The sequence below is a fragment of the Microplitis demolitor genome, chromosome 7, assembly GCF_026212275.2.
Source record: "Microplitis demolitor isolate Queensland-Clemson2020A chromosome 7, iyMicDemo2.1a, whole genome shotgun sequence".
Classification (NCBI taxonomy): Eukaryota; Metazoa; Arthropoda; class Insecta; order Hymenoptera; family Braconidae; genus Microplitis; species Microplitis demolitor.
The window spans coordinates 13365460-13380546 of record NC_068551.1 but is presented as its reverse complement, the minus strand read 5'-3'; positions in this window follow the sequence as shown (position 1 = coordinate 13380546).

The window sequence follows — 15087 nt, the reverse complement described above, 5'->3', positions numbered from 1 at the left end:
CCCGTTAATCATCGTTCAAAATATATCTTATTAAGTAAATAAACATACGTATATACAAAGGTGCAGAGTAAAATTAATAAATTCATATGTAGACAGAAAGACAAGGAAAAAGGAAAAAAAAACAACAAAAAAAATATTATAAATTTCAAAATAAAACAAAAAAATTTTCAAAAGAAATTATACTTCACAAAATAAAAAAAAAAAGAGGAAATACATACACGTATACAATAAGGGTGATGGGTAGACATATAAGAAAATTGTTTAAAATATCTATAGTTTATGAATTTAATAATAAATGAATAATGCAAGGTACTAAGGCACTATATTTAAGAATAAGCAATAATAAGAAATATAATTAAAACTTGATATACGATGTAATAATGTTAAGTAAGACAGTGATTAGGTATCGTAAGTTAGCTATTTACTTTTAGTCTAATAGAGCGCGTAATTCTTAAATTACTAGATAAGTGCATTAATCTGAATAAGCTAATTATGTTAGTTATTTGGCCATAGGAATATTCAAAATTTAGATTTTAATTGTTAATTATAAAACTAGATATATGTGTACAAATGTGAAAACCGGCATGACAGAAAAAAAAAAAAAAAAAAAAAAAATATTATTAAAGAAACAAAAAAAAAAAAAAAAAAATAAATAAATAAATAAATAAATAAATAAATAAATAAATAAATAAATAAATAAAAATATACTTTTATAAATGTTTATTAAGTAACTTCTCTTTTATACATAATCTATCAAATCAAAATATACGGTATCGTTACATTATAAGTATTACTAAAATTTTAGTTATTTTTAATTTTTCTTCGCATCATTTTATTTAATGCAATTCACAAATAAGAAATGATAAATACAATTAGTTATAAGATAGGACTACGCAAGCGCAGACAACCATCGGCGTCCATCATGAATTCAAGAATACTCATGACCTAGGGCACGTTTCCCTTCACTCTCCACCACCTTCGGAAACCCCCTAAGAGGCGAGAGATCTACGGAAAAGCAGACACCTGAGACGATGAACTCGCGCATCCGCAGGCTCTGTAGGTGATGCGACACCTTTGCTGCGCATGACGTCACAAGCAGCCATAACAACAAGGCCCAACAACCAACGAAGAGACAATCAAAGGGGCCACTTAGAGTAAGCGTGCTCACTCTAACGTCCCTCCTCTTCCCAAAAGGGAAAGTTCCCATCTAAACAAAGGATTCAGACTCCGAGATTAAAATAGAGTTTGGACTTAAAATTAAACGCTGAATGACCACATGACGACGTTGTTTGAAAAACATTTCATACGATATCAACTTAATCAAACCAGTAACGATAGACAAAATCCCAACGTGGTGAGGCGAAAAGGAAAAACGACCAACTCATCCGCCAGAAGAATCAACAACGAATCGGAACATCCAAGAAAAACAATAAAAGAAAAACAACCTCCTTACTTAAAAATAAAAAGGAAGGGTAAAGGGAGTAAATGCAGCTAAAGAAAGTTGTACTAAAGAAATAAAAACCAATTTTCATTTTTATTTATGAACGAAACAATTCGAAGTATTGGTTACATAATAAATAAAATAATTGTATGTGTTTTTTTTAAATCGACCGATGACCCTGGCCGCAGTACACACACTGCGCAGCCGGCATCCGACCCACCCTGCGCAGCTCTTCCAAGACTGACTGGATCCTAGGTGGAGAACCATACATCCGGTCCTGAAAGTGCGCTGGGCACAAGCAAATCATCAACTGCAACAAAATACAAGATCAGTTAAAAACATATGATAACAAAAGAAGAAAGTAATGGTAAATTAATGAGGAGACACTCACCGACATCACCGTTTCATGGATGAAATGGTCCATTACACGCCAAGGAGTACACTCCGCTAGCCAACGAGCCTCCTGAGATGTCATCGGGGACAGGACCCCCACAATTGGATCCACGAACGGGATCACAAATTGGTGGCCCTCCAGGAAGGTCACCTTGAAGGGAACCCGGAACATGGGTTGACTACCCAGGTACACATGAGCCCCCGACAACGGCAACCTCAGAGGAATCACTGGAGGTTGATCTAGCATTGTCCTCAGCACCGGAGTCCTCCCCGTTACTCCCGAATCATCACTGGAGACAGCCACCGGTTTTGTGACCCTCTTCTTGCGAGGCTGTCCCTTGTCCAAACGTGGACCTCGTCGTCTTTTTACGGGAACCGCCGTTCCCGTGCTTCGTACTCCAGGAGTCCCCGAAGTTGAAGGCTCTTCAGGAAGGTTCCTGACCAGCTCCTCCAATAGCTCGACAGGACTCTTTGTGCCCGATTCCGACCCGGACACCCGTAGATGGCAGCCAGGACTCTCATCTCCTACTGACCTCTCGTCGTCAACAATTACCAACGGTGGAGTAGGAACTTCATTATCCCGCACCGTTGCGACCGAATGTGGATGATGTCGCTAAAACAAAAACCCAGTAACATGAATGTATATACGCATATATATGTATAAATATGTGTATATACGTACGATTATGTACGCGTACATGCATGTATGCATTGAAATAAATACTCACGACATAATCCATGGCATCCAACCAGGGAGACTTGAATGGAGGTCGCTTATCCTGCCATTCCAACAATTCTGGGGTCGTCGGCACTCCAGGGTGCCGAAGACGCTTCTTTTCGGAAGCACTACCCCCCTCAAATTGGGGAATCTAAAAAAAAAGGGGGAGAGGAAATAATTTTTATTATATAAATATATATAAAAAAAAAAAAGAAAAAAAAACAACAACAAAACAACAATATATAAGTGACATTCAAACTTACCACTGATTCCTGAACACTTGTAGAAGTCGACAAGTCTATCGGCTCGACTTGGGCCTTGGTTTCCTCATCGGAAGCCGACTCGATCTTCTTGTGTACGATCACCTGTACACGAGGATCTTCTCCAAGGAAACCACCCACTAGATGACTACCTGGAGCGCCATTCTCTTCCGTGACATTAAACGTTACCACATCCTCGGAAACGATGATGTCTTGATCCAACGCGATCTCTTCAATTTTAATTTGGTACATCTTGGAAATTTCACTTTTCACTTTAACCGCACAGTTAGAAGAAAAATTTGTAAGTGACAACTAGGTGATTACTAGACACCGAAGAAACCTACCGAGGACCAAAAGGGACGGAAAAAGTGGGATCAAAATCCAATCAACGATCAGAAAACACACCGATTTCCCCCAAAACAGGGATGGACCTCGACAACGCGATCAGAGATCATTGCACTGCAACTTCCAAGAAAAGCTATAAAATTTTTAGAAATTATAACTGGTCGATCCCATAACGACAAGGAACAACGGGAATATTGTCACACAGGCAACCAATTTGATACAAAATTGTTTTAATAAGGAAGAGAAATCTTCTAAACAAGAGATAAAAATTTACAAGTACATCTGAACGACAGAAGACAAACCACGGTTAACACCAAAGAGGAAGGTAATAAAAAAAAAAAAAAAAACACTATAAAAAAAAGAAACCCACATAACGAAATTTTTAATAAATTCATAATATGGAAAATATAAAAAAAGAAGAGAGGAAAAATATAAAAAAAAAAAAAAAAAAAAAAAAAAAAAAAAAAAAAAAACCCACATCATTCAAAAAAGAATATTCAAATAAAAAAAAACCATAAAATTCTACATGCTATATGAACAATTCCAATAGATCAAAGGGGACCGAAAACACCGAATGACCAACGAAGACCGCTGTACTTAATATTAAAATAATAATACAAGTAATGTAAATACAAAATGTAAAAGTTCAAAACGCAATTCGTATTAACCATCTGAATCCACTTTTATTTACGCAGGATTGCATAAATTGAAGTCATCGAGGGCGATGACGACTCTAGGGGTAGAGGTGTAACGATTGATACATACGAATTGCGATTTAACTTCTGAAATAACATTATTCTTTTTTTATTTTCTTTATGAAAAGATGTACTAGCCGCACCCAAAATCTTCGTATTAAGATCCTCTCACCTTTTGCAGGTACCTATGTAAGTGCATGCACGATGAGTAAGAATAGACAAAGATCGATAGATAAGACAATATACCTGTCTCACTCTCTCTCCATCAAAAAGGGCAGAGCCCCTTTCTCAAACCCAACTACGTCACCTAGCTGTATACTCATCTTGCATCCACATTACCTGCGTACATCTATTTACAATACATTCATAAGAGAATGTGTATGCGTGAACGGGCGTAGTACCGAAAAATATGTATAGCTGCGACTCAGCGGGACACCTGCACGTGTGCACCGGACCTCTAAGTAACTCAACGGTCATAAAAATTTTACGACCATCCAATTTCCATATTTCGAAATCGCCGTGCATGTTCTAATGATATGACTAAACTCGGACCTATGTACATGATCATTCGTTTTGTATTAGAGCACTTACACATTCTTTGTTGTTTACAAAAACGATATCATCCAATTTCCATATATGGACTTTTCTAAATTTTTAGAAAGCTATACCCGGAACTGCGTGCTTAGTCATTTGTTTGTCAAAGATGATGAGCTGTACCCAACGATTGCATCAGAAAACACATGACTTTCCCATCAAAATTAGAGTATATAAACTGCCGAAAATCTAACGAAGGCAGTCAATCGCTAATCAGAACGAACCTCTGTCGGATCTCGAGTCACTCGCTCCGAAGTTCTATAAGTTAAAATCTCCGATTAGTTCTATCGGCCCAAGTCCGATTAGTACCGCGAATCAGAGATAAAATCTTAATCGTTGTCCACGTGACGGTCCACCGCCTAGGCAATCGGGCTCCTTGGCCAAATACCTAGATTTTAATCTTGCGAAAATCGCGGTCGATTCGACTCATCAGGATCATCGGTCTCGTGACGGTCTATAGCCTAGGAAACCAGACTCCTAGATCGAAATCCTAAATAAAATTAAATACTTATACTCGTACTCGACAGATAGGGGAGTGTATCCGCTTGGCACCCCAGTAGCTCCGAGTCCGAAAAGTGCATCAAATTCCGCTGAGTAAAATCCCTAAGCCACGGGCAGGGTCGCAGCGAATTAAACAAAAACAATTCCGCGATCATAAATTCAAAGTGGTGAATTGTGAGAGAGTGTGATCAGCGAGATTGTAAACCACCTCAAGCTGAGTGGTAAGTTAATCATAATTGTTAATTTTAGTACACACATGTAAACAACATTATAATTTAATAAGAATATACAGATTGTTTTTCTTTTTTTTAAAAATCATCTTTCTCTTATTTATACCTCTTACTCTAACATTCCTAAGTTAACGGGTACAGAAAGAGACAGACGTAAAAGAACAGGGACTTCTCGAGGGCCCATATTCACCTACCTGCTTCCTTCTCGCTTTAAAATCCCTGACCTACCCTAAAGCCACGCAGGTCAACGATCGGGATTGTCTATCGTACTTCCGCTCGGTACGAAATAGACTTATTTAGTAATCAAAACTTGCCAAATATTAAACATTCTCACACTAGCCACGTGACGGTCCTATTAGGCTCCTTGGTTGAGTAATAGAATAAATATTGTGGGTAATTTTACTAAATAATTAATTAATAATAACCCTTCGCCCGTCGCCTTCACTCTCTCCGATCGTGACACCTGACCAGGCTGACCAACAAGTGATAAATTAGTAAAATAAAAAATACGGTTTTTTTAAAACTTTTTATCGCCGATGCCTTTCAAAGAAACCAAGCTACTTCTATGATTCTCAGGGATAACTAAAAATATTTATTAAGCTATTTAAAATATAAAATCTGTTTTTTTTTTTTTGATTTACTTTAATTTTGAATACCCCGAAATTTGACGAATTGATTGTTTTCAAAATTTTATTTTCATGCTTCGATAAAGCCTTTCAATTGCCATGATATTTATTTAAATTAGTTGAGTCTATCTGAGAGAAATAAAATACTTATTTTTCATTAGTTTCAGAGTTATTGCGAACGAAAGATATGCAAAATAGCTGTCATCAATTTTTTTTTTCATTATTTATAAATAAACTGGTTCAAAAGGTTAACATTTGATCAAATTTGAGAGTTTTTTAATCGCTGCAAAATTATATGATTTAGTAATGCGTTCAGATGTTATTGATGATGAGGAAAGTATAAATTTAGATATTAAAGCAAGAATAATCAATATTTACATTTTGATAATTTCGAATCATTTTTCTTCTTAAGGACTCAAGATATGTTATTTCTAGAGTAGCAAATGATAAAAAAATTGATTGAAATTAACTGAACCAATTTCGCATTTACTGTTAAATATAGATGCGCTTTATATTGAAAGAAACACTCGTCAAATACAAGTTGACATTCGCAATCGATCTGTTCTGTTTTTTAACGACTAAATTTATTTATTTTTAAGCTATTTATCAATTGATCATATCAAAAATCTGAGTTTTTGCGAACAAGTGAACAAGCCGAAGCCTCGCCACGAGAACTGAATACAGTGTACGACCGACTGATTGTGCCCGTGCAAAAAAAAAATTTGCTTCATTGTGAATTTCATTATGAATTAGATAATCAAATTCAGATTTTGAAACAAATATGACTTTGATAATGAGTTAGCTATAAAAATCTTCTAATTTTCTATCACAGCTGAATTTAAAAAGTAACGAACAGCTGAAATCGAATAATTCAATAGGTAATTTTCAAAAACTTACCTTTCGCTTTAAACACGTGATAAGTACATTATAAAAATTGTATATTTCCAGCTTTGAAGAAGATTTCAAATTTTTTAATCGAAAGAAATTAAGGCGACGAGGAGGAGTAATTCATGATAATTTTGATAATAATTATTATCAATTTAGTACGAGATTCATATTGAATTAATTATAAGATAAATGTGTTTTATTTTATAATTGTATTTTTTGTTCTTACACCCGATATCTTAAAAAAAGTAAAGAAGTATTTTATTTAACTTAGAATACATTCATTACCAATTTGATTAAATTTAACAATATAAAATTCATACTTCATTCATAATAAGTTGATTATAAAAATCTTACAAAGTTGATATTATTTATTAATTTTATTAATTTGATCGTATATTACATATAATAATGAACTAATTTGATATAATTTGACAATAACTGTCAAGTTTCTAACAAATATAGCTATAAAATTAGAAAAATATAGTATAAACGTAGATTAGTTTAATAAATTCAATTTAATAATGCAGAGTAAAATATATTTTTTAGTTTATTTATTTTCCAAATTATTCAATAAACAAAAATTTTTTTTGAAATAGCACAAACAACAAACTGTTAACAATAAATACAGATTTTTTAGAATAAATTTTAATTTTATACTATCAAATTTGATCAAATTAGTAATAAATATCCTCTAAGTAAAATAAAATAGTTCTTTGTTGTTGTTAAGATCTCGGGTGTAAGAACAAAAAATACAATTATAAAATAAAACACATTTATCTTATAATAAATTCAATATGAATCTCGTACTAAATTGATAATAATTATTATCAAAATTATCATGAATTACTCCTCCTCGTCGCCTTAATTTCTTTCGATTAAAAAATTTGGAATCTTCTACAAAGCTGGAAATAAACAATTTTTATAATGTACTTATCACGTGTTTAAAGCGAAAGGTAAGTTTTTAAAAATTACTCATTAAATTATTAGATTTCAGCTGTTGGTTATCTCTTAGATCCAACTGTAATAGAAAATTAGAGGATTTTTATAGGTAATTCATTATCAAAGTCATATTCGTTTCATAATCTGAATTTGATTATCAAATTCACAATGAAATTCATAATAAACCAAATTTTTCTTTTGCACGGGTGTTTAATGAACAAGTGAAACGCGGTGTGTGTAATCAATAATTAATTTAATATTTAATTATGTATAATAATTACATGATAGTGCAATTTGAATGCGTTACCAAAAAAAAATATTACTTTATATTTTATTTTATTTCATCGAGCAATTATGAGAAGGACGGATTATCTGTTTCTCATTCGCATCGGCCGTCTTGTAGCCTCGCCGTGTAAGAATACTCTGAAGTCACTAGTCAAGTATTCCGTAGTATGTACATTATGTGTGTGCGTGAAAAATAAAAAAAGTCTATTTTATTTCGACAACCGACTGTTATTTTTTTTTTTTCGAGCATTTATATTTTGTTGTAACCGATAATTTGTGTGGAACCGATCAATTATTTGTTTATTTAAGATAAAAGTACGTTTCTTAAATTCTGATCAATCATTTATGGTAATCTTAAGTGCCTGACCTTTCCCCGATCCGCCACCCTGAGCTGAATTTCGATAATTGTTTATTTGGTGATTATTAAATTACCTGGCACCCAACTTCAAATTTTGAACAAGGTTACCAAATAGTAAGTGTATTCGGACTTCACTCCGGTAGATCCCCGGTGGTGAAAAACCCGTTACAATATATATAGGTCATTCTCAATTAAGACGTAAATTCGACGTCCACCGTGGAATATCATCTTTTTTTTAAAAATTTATTAAAAGAAATGTAATTATCTTTTAAAACTCGTGCTCATGTAATGGTCACTCAAATTCATTTCTTAATTTTATTTAATTTAGTCACAATTTCATCACAAAGTCAGAAAACATCTCTCCCCTGGCTTGTCCCCGGGCTGATTCTGTTTATGTATTAGTAATTTAAAGTGCTTAGAAATTAAATAAATTATTTAAATTATATGTTCCAACAAAACATATTGAATAAATTCTCGTAATCAAGCTAGTAAAATTGCATGATATTTCTTTTTTTCTTAGAAAAAATTACGTTTAAGTTTATCCCCCACATTTTGCGTCTCGTCCCCTGGTATGTTTATTTTCCTGTAAAATCGGCATTTGTTAACCGACTCGCGGGAATTAAAGACCTTGAATGAACGTCATTGAGTTTATACTTTGTAGTCAGCACCACTGGAACTAGGTGCGCAGTCATTTTGTTATTTATTTCATTACTGACACTCTGTGGATGCAGTTGAGATTGAGTGAATGGAGACTCTCTCCTGGTAAGTTTTATTTAAAAAATATTTATCTAAAAATTTTAATTCATCAGTATATTTACTTCTTGTTGTGTATAGATTCTACGTTTTTCTAGTTGATAGCGTACAATAAATACATTTGCCATTACTTCAGTTTTTGTTACTACAAAGTATCTCCCCTGTGTGTATCCCCACTGTCTTGTACATGCCAGGGGAAAGACACGATATCCAGGGGAAATATGAAAACTTTAAACAAGATTTTTTTTTACTGTTTTTAGGTAGGTTTTTTAAAAAATCTAACTATTGTATTTGTACTCATGGTGGATTTTTCAAAGAATTTCGTCATAAACTATCATAATTAGTTGAGTAGAGTTCAAAAATACCATTCGTTAAAGAATTTATATATGTATGTATATATATATGTATATATTTATGTAATAAAACCGACTTTTGTGGACACGATTGCGTCTACAATTCTTATCCGATCTGAATTAAACTTTTTACACTTATTTAATGTGTAATTACCGCGTTTAAGTTCGAAGATGGGCTGAATCGGCCAATTAGTTTAGAAGTTATGGCTGTTTGGAATTTTTATGATTTTTCGTAAAAATGAGTTTTTAATCATTGTTAAAGCTTATATAACTTAAAAACTAAAACTCATAGATAAATTCTGTAAAAAGTATTTCAAAGCTTGACTAATAAGCTTTACTTTATGACCTTAACATTTATGTTTGGACTATTTCTTGCAATAATTTTATAGCCTTGAAAATTTTAATGGAATCAAAAAATGTTGAAAATATGGTTTTCATTCCACATAACTTATGCTTGTCCCATTATAATCCAGTTTCGTCAGTTGTATTTCATTGTGCACAAAATAACCTGGAAATTTAACTGCTATTTTATATTTTAAAAGTATTTTTCTTATTATTTATGATGTTCCAATCGTACCTGTACGTCTTATAATTGTAACTGGTTTTGCCATTGTAACAGCGATTACAATTATGATCTCGTACTTATCAAATTTTCAATACTTTATATATGTGAAGGTTAGTTTGGTACATTACCTATATAATGTTATGTCAAATCAACTATCTGAAGTTCTCTATCGAAAATAATCGTTGTCCTTTTTTATTCTCACTCTTAGAAAATGAGTTCAATTTCATGTCATGACTATACACTAACACACAACATCACAAGATATGCATGTATTAAACTAACTTTTTATATCGATTAATTGAAAAATCTACCTTCCATTTCGGCTACCGAATGGCTTTTTTTTATTGTTTAAAGGTTGGATATTGGTATTTAATTTAACGTATCAATATATTCACAATATAGTTCATCAAAAAAACTCGATTATTATGTTTTTTTTTACAGAACATGGCGCTCTGTTTATCTAGTCTCTCCCCTGGATTGAGTATCTCCCCTGGTTTCTTATGAAACAAGATAAAATTAATAAATTGACTGACCGCCTTGCAGAAAGGTTTCGAATGATTGTTTCGATGGAAACATTATAAAATTTAACTAAATTTTCAAATTTTTTTTCGTGCCGCGTTTTACCAATAAGCGATTTACGTCTTAACTGAGAATGACCCATATATATATATATATATATATATATATATATTAGACTGGGCCAAAAAAATCGACTTTTTTTTCGAAACCGTGAAAATATTAATCCTGATGACCAAAAAAAATTACTGTGCAAGTTTGAGCCCCTAATATTGGCATTAAGAGGTGTATCGTTACGACTATTAGTTTTTTGACAGAAATTTTATTTTTTACTTGAAACTCGTAAATAATCTACCCGAAAAATTTGAGCAATGATTATTCTTAAAGGAAATTGAATTCCCTACAGAAAATCTCTTCAAGTAAATTAAAGTAAAATGAGCCGTTTCCTTGTAACCATGCCTTAAACATTGATTTGTTTTTTGAATTCTTTTTTGTATTTTGGATTTTTGTAACTACTAGAAATATTAAAATTTTTTCTAGTCACGATGCATGGTTTTAAAGGAACTTTAATGCTCTACAAAAAAGGTCTCTTAACATTTTTCACTAAATTGACTCCTTCGCAAGTTATTCTGGTTATTGACGTCGTTTTGACTCAACTTCAACCTTGAATAACTTGCGCAGCAAGGAATTTAGCAAAAAATGTTACGATACTTTTTTTGTAGAGGATTAAATTTCCTTTGAGAATATATATCTTGATTAAAAAAAATTTTTATATTTCTAGTAGTTACAAAAATCCAAATACAAACAAAGAATTTAAAAAACAAATCAATGTTTAAGGCACGGTAACAAGGAAACAGCTTGTTTTACTTAAATTTACTAGAAGAGATTTTTCGTAGAGAATTCAATTTCGTTTAAGGGAGGGCGGGGTAGGGGCTAAAAATCAAAATTTTTTTCCATTTTCTTATAGCTACACATTTTAAGAATATTGTCTCCAAATTTGAAGTCGATCAGAGCAAAACTCTCGAAGTTATTAGCTAATCGGTCTTCTCAGAAACTAGAGGCTGAAGAAATCGAAGCTGCTGCAGGAACTCTACTTTATGGAGCTGGAATGGATGATTCAGTGTAAGTTAAAAAAAAAAAATTTTATTTTTTTTTTACTTTTTTAGCATCGAAAATTTTAAACGCATTTTTCTCGAAACTACTTTTTCAAAGTCCGTGAGCACTGCTATTTAAAAACTAAATTATCGATTCATTTCAAACTTGGTACACACTTTCTACATATAAAAAACCTCCTCCCAACGTTGAGTTTTAGAATTTTTTTTTACATGAAGGGGGTTTCCCATGCTCAAAATGACGTAAATTTTCATAAGAAAATGGTAGTTTTTATTTAAAATGACCACAAAAAATGAAAAAAAAAAAAATTATCAGGGAATGTTGGGAGGAGGTTTCAATAATGATTTGCTTAGATTTCAATGGTTTTTTTTTGAGATAACTTCCAGCTGAGATACACTGCTCACCGCAAATCATGTTTTTTTAAAGACGTTCTGGGAAAAGCTCCATCACCGACTGGTTTGCGGATACTATAACCTAAAAAAATTACCTAATGTTGTTAAATATAAACTTAATAATGTGCAAAAGGTTTTAACAAAGTGGCTCAATCCATACGCCTAACAAAAATTCATGAAAAAAGCGTTTTTTTCACGATTTAGCCCCCCCCCCCCGAAGGATATTCGTTGCTCAAATTTTTGGCTAGATTATTTACGTGTTTTGGGTAAAAAATAAAATTTCTGTTAAAAAACTAATAGTCGTAACGATATACCTCTTAATATCAATATTAAGGGCTCAAACTTGCACAATAATTTTTTTTTGGTCATCAGGAATTATATTTTCACGGTATCGAAGAAAAAAAAATAGTCGATTTTTTTAGCCCAGTCTAATATTTATTTATATGTAGTAGGGTGGTCCAAAAAAACCAACTTTTTTTTTTCGAGTCTCTTCTGAAAATTTGTTGCCCACGATTTTTGAAAATATCAAAAATGATCGAAATTTGAATTTTTATTTCAAATTTTTTTCTTTCTCATGGCAGCAATATTTTACATTCGTAAAATCATGACGACGCTGAAAATATAAGACCAAAATTTAAATATTTAAACGTCGCTCAAGAATTTTGAATGTTTCCGAGTGCTGTCTTTTGAACGTTTTCGAGCGACCCTTGAATATTGATAATGAAGCTTCTCGATTTTTTTACTATCAATTGCCATCACAATGAATGAAAACATAATCCGAAAAATAGAAATTTTATGTTATTGACATACTTTTTTATTTTTTAATTCAATTTTTATGTTTTTTCTCTAATACAAAACTTATCAAATTTTATTGTTTAAAACTGTCCTGTATATTTTTGGTTATGTAAAAGTTATATTTTAGTGAAATGACAATAATTGAGTTATAAAAATATAACAGGGCTATGCTGCTACTCTGGTCGTCCTTTTTTCAAAGGGCGCCACTGGAAGTAATAACGGCCTCCCAGAGTCGAATCTTAGATCGTGAGGGTCGTTGTAATTTAGTTAATTGTAAGAGAAGAATGTGTTACGTCCAAAATGACGAACACGAGTTATTCAGTCCCTTAATTTTGTATACAAAGTACTTAAGCCATTTACTCGAGTAGCGGGGACCTCACGATTTAGTGTCAAGCATGTCAAAATACAGAAATATACACTACGAGGTGAATGGGTGTGTCTTATCACTAGATAAATGAACAATTAATTGAACTTACAGTTTATTTATTCAAATATATTAGATGTCAGGATACAAGATTTTTGGCTGAGCTGGAGACCAGGTTGTTGGTTAATAATTTATTTGAAATATGTTGTTGTCAGGCGGCTTAATTGTTCACTATGATTCTTGAATTTTGACAGTTGTTGGTTTAAATGAGCAAGAGATTTTATTTTTACTGGGTAATTGACAATCTGTCTGAATATACTTCTTAAAATTTCTTCAATATGAGTAATTTAATTAGAATTTGACTGTTTCAACCGAATTGATTTAATTGTTAGTAATGAAAGAATAAAGAAATCCGGAATTATTTGTTAAATTTCCTTTTTTACAACTACTGATTCGAACAAAGAATTAAGTATTTGAAAGACTAAAATGTACTGGTTCAAGAGCTTGATAAAAATAGGCACCGAGGACGGATTTGCGCGGATTCTTATGTGTTTGCAATATAGATGAGGGGAGACTTGCGTGACTTAGATTGCATTTTTGCCGGGGACGTAAACTTTATGAGGTAATGCAACCTCCAGCAGAGAGAAGGAATAAGAAGATAGAAATTCTAAGAAGGCTCGTACAGGGGGGGGAGGGGGGCACTAACGGGGAGCTGCGTAAAGACACTACATTGGCCAATGGTAGAAACTTCTGGCAAAAAGACATTAAGTACATAAAAGAACTTTATGGGTGAGGGGAACTGTATGACCCTGTTGTTACGTCCCCAAATGGGAGTAAATGATTAATAGTTTAAATTTTATTATTAATAAGGAGAATTTTATTCGGCCCTAGTTTAACTAATAGACCGGGGACCTCGAAGTGAACGTGTGTTGGGAAAGGAAAATATATTGATTAACACTACCGATGTTCGTTTTATATAAATGTATATATTGTAAAATATTCGATTTTAACCGCTTATTTTTAAAGGAGCAACTTACAACGATATAAACCACAATTCAAATTAATTATAACTCTATTCGAATCGAATTTTTATTGTGCAAATAAAATTAAATATCAATATTCAATTAACTAGTAAGCGAAATATTATAGATGCCTGAATAAAAAAAAAAAAATATAACGATTCTCACACTAGTCCGAAAATTGGAACAGTAGGAGAAAAATTACCCAATTAGCTCTTTAGTTTGGGACTTTCACCCTCTCTCCAACTAGCTCGGAAAACTTGCCGTGCACCCACTACCTCGTTTGCTATCCTGCACTACGATATAAGTGTATGTATTGTCCATGTATAGGCGCATCTATACACACACGCAAACACTCTTAATTTATGCACACAATTTCTTACGCTTATTTAATATTACTTTTACTATTTCATTTATTATTATTGTAAAATTGTCATATTATTTAATACTTAAAATTATTATTATTACTTCCATACTAAAATTATTCTAGTTAGTTATTATTGTTAACTTCCATATTATTTATAATATCCAAAATTATTCTAGTTAGTTGTTATTGTTAACTTTCATATTAATTATAATATCCAAAATTATTCTATGTGTTTCTTTTAAAAATTCTTCAATCCCATCCAACGTGGCTCATACGGCGGCTGTTATCCAGACTCATTGTGTGCGTGGCGCTGACTGTAATTGCAAACACATTTTACTACCTGAGTGGTCACGTTGAATCTCAGGGAAAATAAATTTCTAAATCGGAAGTTTATGAAAATAATAAAATATAAAATAAGAACACACAAAAAAAATAAAATAAAAATGTCTAGGACATAACACTGTTATGTCCAAATAATTTTTTTTTTATTCTAATAATTATTTGAAAATAATTATTACAGAGCTCTTCTTTTCAAAAGCCCGCGAAAACGCAGCGTCAGCTTTTTCCATCTTTTTAT